Genomic DNA, 9,492 nt, shown 5'->3' on the forward strand with positions numbered 1-9,492 from the left:
GGCTGGCATTCACGGAAGCGTTGACGGTAGCCCCTTTTAGTGAAGTTGTAGCAACGCAACAGGGCCTCCTTCAGTATATCATAGTCTCTGGCGTCATCGTTTGAGAGTCTAGTGTAAACCTCAAGTGCTGCCCCAGTCAAATGTGCACTGAGTTGAATCGCCCAGTCATCGCGCCGCCATTTAGCACTCTCGGCGAACCTCTCGAATCTTGCTGGGTAGCAGTCGATCTGGTCCTTCCCGTCAGCGAATGCCGGTAGTTTCGATGCCCTGTGTAGCATTTTCTGCTGGTTATCTCGTTGGCGTGGTGCCTCCTGCTCATTTTGAACACGCACCATTTCTGTCTGGAGCTCTAAACGCTTCATCTCCATTTCTATCTGGAGCTCTAAGCGTTTCAGCTCCATTTGCCTTTCTTCACGCTCGCGCTGGAATTCCATTTCCTTTTCCTGGCGCTGAGCTTCTCTTTCTTCACGCTGCACTAGCAGTCGTTCCTGGGACTTGACGAACTCCGTCAGCTGCTTGCCTTTCAGTCCCAGTTCAACTCCTTTTTCCCAGAACTCTGCCATTCTGGTCTTTTCCGGTGCGTTCGTCTGTATTATTTCACAGCCCCGAACGTAGACGAATGTGCTCTTCTAAAATAACACAGTCTCTACTGCACCTCCGATGCTTCTCTCGTGTCGCTGGTCCCCCTCGTAGACGCAGGCCGCCACCCTCCTCGTCTAACGTGACGGCGCACTCCACTCACGATGCGTACACGACGTACCTCAGTCGTAGTTCGTAGTATTAATGTTTTAGCTCCGCGACGAAGTCCTCGTCCAAACGGCAGCTAACCTCTGTAATCCCGATACACTCCGGCGTTGCTCACGACCGAGCTGCGGCGATTACCAAACTCTTCACACAGTCACACCGAATCCACGGTCCTGTAGTCCCAATACTGATCCCTCAGGATACACCCGATTGATGGCTACCTCCTGTGACTGTCTTGACACTGGTCTTTGTTGCTGGAAAACCCTTGGCGTTAAACGTAGATCCCGGCTTGGCCCCCAATTGTTACGCGACACTTGAGATAGACGAAGTTCTCAAATGTCGTATAGTTGTGTTCTTGTATTCTACAGCAGCAGACAACAACTCGTCAAATTGAGTTCGAGGATTTATTTTGCATTCCATACATACAATGATACATCATAGCAGAACTCAAAGTAGAAGCCTTAAACATTAAAATCGCGCTGGCCTATATAGCAAATACTCAATCTCGAGAATATTCCAGACCGAACATGATACAACTAAAATTAGATGAACTGTCCATGGACTAGAATAGTGACATTCTCTGTGACGTACATCAAAAGCGCCGACGCACTTAAAGTGTAACTAAACAAGCAAAAAGGAAAAACATCGTTCAGCAACCTTTACACTTTGATATGAAGAAGGGCCTCATAAACTGTCGAACTGCGAAAAAAAAAAAAATTCTCTCACTCGGACACTGTTTGACGGACATGTGAAGTGCGCGCCAGGAACGACAATCTTCTTAGTTTACCTGATTAATGCCCTTAATTTTTGGTTCTGGTACTTTCAGTTCCGGCTGTTGTCATTAATCTACCAAAATAAAAGATCAAACGGAGTTTTCGATTTTTATTTCATGGTTCAGAAAAATATTGCTTATTTTCTGAAGTCAACCGTTTTAGCGAATCTTTCTTTGATTCTTAAAAGTCATTTAAGATTTTTGAAAAATAGTTAACGGTTAGTAATTACCAATATATCGTAAACAAACATATCGATAGGTTTTGGTAAGAAGACACAAGTGCGATGAATGTGGTACCAGTATTTTTGTGGTAAGTAAGGATGCATTTCTTTGCTGTAAGCACATTTACAATGCACATTTAATCTGTTTAGCAACATAAACGAAACTCATGGTACAGTGCCGCTTGTTTGTGGTCTATCTTTTCGCGGCAGATGCGTAACAATTAGGGTCTCAGTTGGAAAAAGCTGCTCGGAACCAGAGCAGATTTGGCTTGGGTTCTTTGAGTGTGAATGATCGACGAGTGGCTTGACATTTTTAACGAATCATTACTGTAGCCTACTTGAAACCATCATCTGTTTCTGAATTTGTCATCAGTTATGATTGAGCAGTCTCATAGGAATCGTCCATAAAATGTTAAACCGATAAAGGGCAGACGATTCTGAATCACACAGGCTGCTGTACAAAATCAGATCTAAAACGATATTTTGAACTGCGACGTCTGCGTAAATGCCCTGTAACAAAATACCTTGTCCTGGTCACGTGTATACACATCAGCTTCTATTGGGAAGATCAGTATTTTATATTAATCACAAATACAAGATTAGAAATAGTTCTGAAGATCGCCTTTGATTTCAGTTTCAGCGGCAAACTAGCAGATCTGTCCAAACCGGCATCGTTTCATGGTTGAAACTTGAATAATCCCAAATAGATCTGAGTGGGGGTAAGTTTTATAGTATTTCAATTTTTTACGGCAGTTTTATTTAAAGATAGTGTAGTGGATGTCTCTGGTGAAGACAACAGTTATATGAATTTTTTGTTGTAATATTAAAATGATTGTTCTTTATTTACACAATTGAATAATTTGTATTTATTTGTTTGCAGATGACGGCATACTGAGTGCTCCAAGAACATACGCCTGCTGGCATTTTGTGTCTTGTCTGAAGACGTCGAGGCAAGCAGAAGTCACGGTCCTGGCCACACACACACAATGACATGAACAAGAAATGATATTTTTTCATGGGCATATCCAGTATTAAAACTGTATTACCATGCAAACGCAACGATAAGAATTTAGAGAAGGTCATCGGTCACACACACACACACACACTGGGCGGATCCGGAGGGGGGTTCCGGGGTTTCCGGACCACTTAGGAGCCGGCCTTTGTATTCTAAGTGACGATTTTGGAAAGAAGTTGGCTAATTAGTTTGCTCAGGTTGCGCCAGATCGATCAATTGTCCTTGTTGTGATTCACATTTTTCTTCTTAATATATTTACTTTTTTGGAAGGTGTATTAGGGGATGTTTCTTGGCTCAGATTGATCCATTTTCCTTGTTTTTATCAACATTTGTCGGACCCCCCCCCCCCCCCCCCCCCCAAGGAGGTTGAACGCTTCGCGTCTTCAACTAAACGCTTCGCGTCGTCAAATTGTCCCTAAAAGAAATTTGGAAACTCCCCCTTAAAAATGATGTGATCCGCCCCTGCACACACACAAACACACACAAATAGAGAAGTAATAAATGGATACAGTTTTTCTTTATTTAAATTACAATCAGATGTGGTCGTAGAACAGGCACTGTAAACAAAACCTAGCATGATATACCACTTGTGTGATGTTTCGGTCAATATCTTTATTTTCCTTTCAGAAATACATTGGCGTTTTGAATGTCAAGGGAAGTGATACAAATGCTGCAGCGGGCTATCAAGAACGCGAAGGCAAACAAGGTAAATACCTACATGTACTTCTGACATTAGTTTACTTATTAACTCTTTCTATACTGGCCATTATCTCCCCAGTCTCTCCCCAGAAACTGGCCATTTGCATGGGTTTGCAAAAAAATTCTCAAAAATAAACAAAACAAGATGCAGCCTTCAAACTCATAGGTTTTATTGTGAATATATTGCTAAAACATATGCCAAAGTTTGGTTTCATTGTTGTGAAAAAAAATAAAAATATGATGTCCAGAATTTATGGGTATATTTTACGCAAAAAGGGGGTATGTAGTTTGACATAGAAGCATTTTTTTCTTATGAAGGCTCTGTTTGCAACAAAACTGTTTCTGTTTACTTGTATGAAGATTGTGCTTACACAAAAACATAACAAATACCAACTGATTTTCCATTTGGTGGTCATGTAAGCATTGTGAACATGTCCGAAAAATCTGATCACACACCATGTGGTCGACATGCAGACCTGAACGGCCAGTGTATGGTGGCAGAGTTGGAAAATAGGAAAAGTCTTGATGCCAATCCTTCATCAAAAACCGAAGAAAATCGTCATTGTAATAAGTTTGCTTTATTCTAAATCAAACGACTAGGATAGATGACAGACACAACGACAAACACATTCAATTCTATGTAAAACATACACAATGCTCACGTTAACAAGCTGGCCATAACAATGTGCCCATCGTGCATGAAGTGTGGCTTTGGTCGGATCAGTAGCCGTGCTTTGTCTGCGATACTAAACATGAAATTTTGTTAAAGCGACGATTTAGCAATGTTGTTGTTGCTGCTGCTGCTGTCTGTTCTTGTCACGACATCTCGTTTTTTCCCTCCTGATTCTGAGAAGAAGCTGTTTAATTGTGATATCAGGCCTAGGAACCCCTGATTTTCACTTGGAGCATTCTCAAAGAAACTTAGCGTATGTTAAGAAAAATGAGTGTACTCCACACTTTGTCTTTTGTTGTTCGTTGTCGTTGCATGTCTACCGTTCCACAGCCACCTACTATAGCTGATGGGGTCTATGTCGACCAAAAGAATGGGATTCACTGTACGTCGAGTTCCTGTAGGTGGATTCTCTGTATACCTAAGACTTTAAAATTGGCAATCTTGTATACAGGGAATACCACAGGGTGTAGTTCCTGTAGCGTTTTGCTAATATCAATGAAAGTCACGTGATGCTTAGCGACATCGTTAGAATTTGATGTTTTTCGATCTTTTTTTGATATTTCTTAGAAATTCGAGTATGGTTTGCAAGTTTTATTGAAAAACTGCACCCTGTGGGATTCCCTGTATACTAGATTGCCAATTTTAAAGTCTTAGGTATACAGGGAATCCACCTACAGGAACTCGACCTACAGGGAATCCCACTCTTTTGGTCGACATAGACCCCATCAGCCCAACTATAAGTGCAAGTGTTAAATGACGTATTTCCACAAAAGACTGCTTGCAGAGAATCATGTGATGCCAATGACAGGTAAGGACATGTGGTAATACATACTACGTTTTGGAACCAGGGAAAATGCAGCACAAATTATTTATCAACCAAATTGATTGACTTGTGCACCACGACAAAAGTTTTCTTTGATCCATAAAAGGTCTTTTGCCAGAAAAATTGCTCTGAACATCAAGTACCCTGCAAGTTGTCACACATTTACATTATTGAAATAAAAAGAAAACACACCAGTAACCAGGTTAGGTACGTTAATATCTATAATCAATATCTCGGCACGTTACTGCCTCCTTCGGGATGGTAAGCTGAACATTATTGAACAAAATAATCGGTTTAGATTGTATACTTTGATTCCTGAACGAAGAAGCAGAGGTACTGCATACAACTAGGACTGTAATATCAGCTTTTGCCTGAAACACATACACTTATAAAATTAATGCAATGTCATTGTATGAAGCCAGAACAATCACTAACTTACATAGTTGGTCACACAATTACCCATCACTGAACAATAAATCGAAGTCGGGTGGATTCAATGACTAAAGCAGTAAAGGCTTTGAAAAAACCCTCATCACAAAACATCCCCCCCCCCCCCCAAAAAAAAAAAAAAAAAAATAAATAAATGAAATAAAACAGGTTGTGTATATAGCGCAGTAAACACCATGCAGGTACAAGCAAAGATTTGACAGTGATTATCCTTGTTTTATATAGCACACATTTTGATTTCTCTAGGTTTCTCTCTCTCGCTCTCTCTCTCTCTCTCTCTCTGGAAAGTAATTTATTGACCTGTGGGTTATTTGCGTTTGTATACACATTGGTGATTCGTAAACTATGTTGAAAGAGATTGTCAAACAATATTATATGGGGTGTCTTAAAATAAATGTATATCAACAAAATCTGTCATTATTATCAGGCACACGGTTTTAACAAAGCTATGTCACGGAATGCAACATAAGTGGCTTAAAAAGTCGTGTTTTTGTGTGTGCAGGATATTCGCTAGGACAGGACCTCAAGCTGAACCAGCACAACAGCGATGCATTCTTCCATGGCTTCCACAAAAGTCTTTCACCTATAGCGGGCATTGCATACAGATAGTCCAAAGAGGGTTAGGGTAGGTTAGGGTTACCCTAACCCTCCTTTTTAAAAATTCTTTAGACCAATTATCCCTCTGTTCCCATGTTAAACATGGAATAATTCTGGACAAATGCGAGGACGTTAGCTTTTTTTTTTATTTTATTTTTTTATCATTTTATTTATCATTAAAACTTGTTTAGATTTCGATTCGTAAACCATTTACAGTAATCCTTTGTTTTTTAACTTTGTTCATCTTACCACAGTCACTTCGTTGTTTAGATTTATCATTATATTTGTTACCATTATGCAGGAAAAATGTAGAATAAAACCAGGAGAGCTTTCGGTAGAAGATATTTCCTGTGTCAAAAGTTAATGCTTATTCTGATTGATGGGTGCTCCAAACTAAGTTATTTTGACTGCCTTATTCGAATTCATTTCCAAGACAGGGCTGAGAAGTGGAGAAGCTTAGGAGAATATCGTAAAAATTGTCTGGGTGTTTATGCAAAACTTTCGAATATGTCAGATTTTACTTTAGAGATTTTAAATACTGTTAACTGACAGAAATGCTATAACTTCTACACCAATTGACTGGATAACTTCATATTCAGCATACTTAAACTTGATTTTATGCATGTGCAGTTCACAAAATGGCAAATTTGTAGGTTAAATTATCTAACTTTTGCATCACCAATGACACCAACGCTTTCGTGTCTGAGGATTGCCCTGAACCTAGCTGTAACTGCATGCTTTCTTCAGGTCATCGATAGCCTGGAGGTTGAAGGGGATGTTTTTACATACTCAGACATTCAAAATAATCAAAAAGGTAAAAGCCTGAAGGGTTTAAATTAGGTAAAAATGGCTACCGCTCAATGTCAAAACTCGTTCTGTTTAGTCGACCCCCGAATTTGGAGAAAAAAATTAAAATTGCACAAAAGTCAGACCATTCAATTTACAAAATTGCCACTTACTGGAAAGGCAGAACATAAACTGAAGTTAATGAATACCATATATAAAATAATTGGTTCAACAGATGCAGAAGTAATGTGCATGGTTGTGGGTGTCCTTTTTAGGGGGGTCAACCCTGTAGAAGAGACGATTTTCTTTAATTATCAATCCGTAATATATTATCTGTTATGCATACAAGATTAACATTGACAAATACTTCAAGACTCCTCATTGATCTTAAGAAATGTTGTGGGTTTTTTTTGTTACTGACTGATTCACTTTCTATTCACTTTACTCTACATAAGTCACGACAAGAAAAGCAAGGGAGGTAATTTCTTCGGAAGAGGTAATTCTTTCCCCTCAGAACGATTGTTGTAGTTTGTTTGATTTTGTTCCCTTCTAATAAGTATTATTTAAAATAGATCTTTACATCTTGATGTGAAAGGCGCAGTACCCCCCTCCCCCCAGGATGTTAAATTCTAGGTTGTGTCCATGTAAAATCCTGATCCTAGTCAAGATCCGAGTTGGTTTTTCATGCAACTGTGCCTCTTTATGCCACTCAATTAGACATACTTTGCAATCCATAATTGCACGAAACTAAGTACAGGAAATACGTTGTTGTCGTGTTTTTAATATTACATAATGAAATAAAAAATGTCACAACTGGTTTCGTGTTGGGCTTTCTCTCTCTGTCTGAATCTCATAATTACTTCCTTCTGAGGCCTGAAATGTGTTGCAGGCATTGTTCAGCTTACATTTATTGTTACAATTTTTGTGGATATGTTATTAAGTGTGTCTGTGTTTCTATCATTCGTTATCAGTGTGGTTAAAAAAAAAAGCACACGTCAAAGTAATTTACCCTTCATCATTATCAAAACATGCAGATACAGGTAATAAATATTTGTGATACTTTAAACAAATACAATGTTTGTTTGTTGCGTTTTTTCTTTTTTTCAGAGCAAACACACATCGTATTTGTTCAAACGTGTATATTCTGCACTTTCTAATACCCTGCATGGATCTCCAAATCAAGAATAATGAAAAGTCGTCTAATAGCCCTGCAGCACTCACACGAACATGATAGAAGCTTGCATGCATGCACCCAGGCTCGCTGTCTTTGGCTAAAAGAGCTTACCGTTGGATCTTCGCTCAGACAAATGTAGCTGTCTTGTCCACTTGCTCCTGTCGCATAGATCTGCAATGTGCAACATCATCTTTGATTAATAAGTCTGAGGCACAGACAAACACACACGCGCGCACATTTGCGAGAGAATGCACGTCAGTCTATTCAATCAAACAGCATAAAAACATACCACAGACGTGGTGGTGGAAACTGGACATTCGCCGTATAACAAAATCAAGAGATTCATTTGTGTGTGTATGTTTAATCAAAAGTTCATCTTGGGCACATTCAGTCTGTATTGTAACAGGACCCATCCCGTAAAAACTTCGAACAGATCTATTAAATTCTGAAATCCTTGACAAGTGTTTTTTCCAATCATCTGTATCTGACCGAAGTAAAAAAATCAGCCAGTACACGCATCTACCCCCTTACACGACAATACATATGTGGCGAAAAAAGGAATCGAGAGGGGGGGAACAAGGAATAAATTAGATCCAGAAATAATTCCACTTCATCATTCCAAAATTCAAGTGTGAAGTGATCAGATACTGTGGTAAAGATACGTGCTTAGTATCACAACTGAAAATACAAGCCCTAGGGTTTTAAATCAAGGAAACAATTAAAGTTAAGGAAAGATCAACAGAAATGTCGAGAACATGTAAAATATTGTACTTACAATCCGTTTCAGCATGCTCTTCGAATAATAATCTCCCAGTCAGCCTCGTGCTTACGACTTCGACAGGATGTTGCCTCTCACGCTGAGCCAGTACATTTGGAGTGAATTCAAAGGCCAGAGATGCAGTACAAGCACATTAGTTAGATCCAATTCATTTACATTGCTACCTTGCCCAATTTATGGCTATTTCTGTTGTTAACATCACACATGTGGCAAGCAGTGCTTGTTGCCGACTCTGCTGGGACAGGCAGCAGACGATTTTATTTAGGAACCAAATTCTGATTGGTTAAAACATAAAACCGGAACTCAAAGTACCACTTGTTCTTTGGAAGTATCAAATCAAGAACAGATAAGCAGGTAAATCTGAAATGGGTTCAACACTTTTAAAAAATCGTAGTAAATCAGAAAACACAGTAAACGTTGGAAAAATCGTCCAGTATCGCTTCTACAGGTCTATACTTGGACAAAACATAAAGCAATTCAGTAAAGCTGACACTTCAAAATGTCTGTTTAGTTACACTTTAATCCCAGCGAACGCCACGAACCCACGACTCAAAACAACGTGGTAAACAAATTGTTTTGACAGGACTAGAAAGTTCGACTGCATTCTCGTCCAAACATGAATATTGTGTTTACAAAATATACTATCGATACTTTCCCGCAAAGTACAAATAAGTCAACTATATACTCTTCAAAAAAAAGTTAAGGATCACTTTTTTACAAGCACGCCACACAAAACAGACAAGACCGAATTCTTTCATGTTTT

General features: G+C 39.2%; 3 long non-coding RNA genes across 3 annotated transcripts; 2 read left to right on the forward strand and 1 right to left on the reverse strand.

Annotated features, from left to right (window-relative positions):
• The first annotated feature begins 1,365 nt into the window (after positions 1 to 1,365).
• Positions 1,366 to 3,096, forward strand: LOC138983847 (uncharacterized). The gene is made up of 3 exons (XR_011461281.1): positions 1,366 to 1,826; positions 2,372 to 2,456; positions 2,618 to 3,096. It is a non-coding gene; the product is annotated as an uncharacterized lncRNA (long non-coding RNA).
• A 281-nt stretch (positions 3,097 to 3,377) lies between these two features.
• On the forward strand, positions 3,378 to 7,593 carry LOC138983863 (uncharacterized). Its single transcript, XR_011461293.1, has 2 exons — positions 3,378 to 3,458; positions 5,897 to 7,593. It is a non-coding gene; the product is annotated as an uncharacterized lncRNA (long non-coding RNA).
• LOC138983854 (uncharacterized) lies at positions 3,452 to 9,247 on the reverse strand. The gene is made up of 3 exons (XR_011461285.1): positions 8,727 to 9,247; positions 8,063 to 8,122; positions 3,452 to 5,318 (listed from the first exon to the last, which is right to left on the reverse strand). It is a non-coding gene; the product is annotated as an uncharacterized lncRNA (long non-coding RNA).
• Positions 9,248 to 9,492: the final 245 nt, after the last annotated feature.

The sequence above is a fragment of the Littorina saxatilis genome, linkage group LG1, assembly GCF_037325665.1.
Source record: "Littorina saxatilis isolate snail1 linkage group LG1, US_GU_Lsax_2.0, whole genome shotgun sequence".
NCBI lineage: Eukaryota > Metazoa > Mollusca > Gastropoda > Littorinimorpha > Littorinidae > Littorina > Littorina saxatilis.